General features: G+C 41.6%; 1 non-coding gene across 1 annotated transcript; it reads right to left on the minus strand.

The window, feature by feature from the left end:
- Window positions 1-414: 414 nt before the first annotated feature.
- LOC136134260 (U6 spliceosomal RNA) lies at window positions 415-521 on the minus strand. The gene has a single exon (XR_010656542.1). It is a non-coding gene; the product is annotated as a U6 spliceosomal RNA (small nuclear RNA).
- Between the last annotated feature and the right edge of the window lie 226 nt (window positions 522-747).

The raw sequence follows: 747 nt of genomic DNA on the forward strand, positions 1-747 counted from the left end.
CGTTAGCCTTTGATATGGTGGATTGTATTGATTAGCTTTCCATCCCTGTAATAAGCCCCACTTGATCATGGTCTGTAAGTTTTTTATATTACTGAATTCCATTTGCTAGTTTTTTTGTTTTGTTTTGTTTTGTTTTGTTTTGTTTTGTTTTGTTTTGCGGTACGCGGTCCTCTCACTGCTGTGGCCTCTCCCGTTGCGGAGCACAGGCTCCGGACGCGCAGGCTCAGCGGCCATGGCTCACGCACCCAGCCGCTCTGCGGCACGTGGGATCTTCCCGGACCGGGGCACAAACCTGTGTCCCCTGCGTCGGCAGGCGGACTCTCAACCACTGCGCCACCAGGGAAGCCCAGTATTATTATTTTTTTAAATAAATTTATTTATTTTTATTTTTGGCTATGTTGGGTCTTCGTTTCTAAAAATATGGAACGCTTCACAAATTTGCGTGTCATCCTTGCGCAGGGGCCATGCTAATCTTCTCTGTATCGTTCCAATTTTAGTATGTGTGCTGCCGAAATGAGCACCATTTGCTAGTATTTTGTTAAGGATTGTTGTATCAATGTTCATGAGAGATATTTGTCTGTAGTTTTCTTTTTTTTTAATACTGTCTTTGTTTGGTTTTGGTTTCAGCATGATACTAGCTTCATAAAATGAACTGGGAAGTGTTCCTTTTTCTTCTGTTTTCTGGAAGAGGATGTGTAAAATTGGTGTTAATTCTTTATTAAGCATTTGGTAGAAATTCCCAATGAA

Source organism: Phocoena phocoena, chromosome 14 (genome assembly GCF_963924675.1).
Source record: "Phocoena phocoena chromosome 14, mPhoPho1.1, whole genome shotgun sequence".
NCBI classification, from domain to species: Eukaryota; Metazoa; Chordata; class Mammalia; order Artiodactyla; family Phocoenidae; genus Phocoena; species Phocoena phocoena.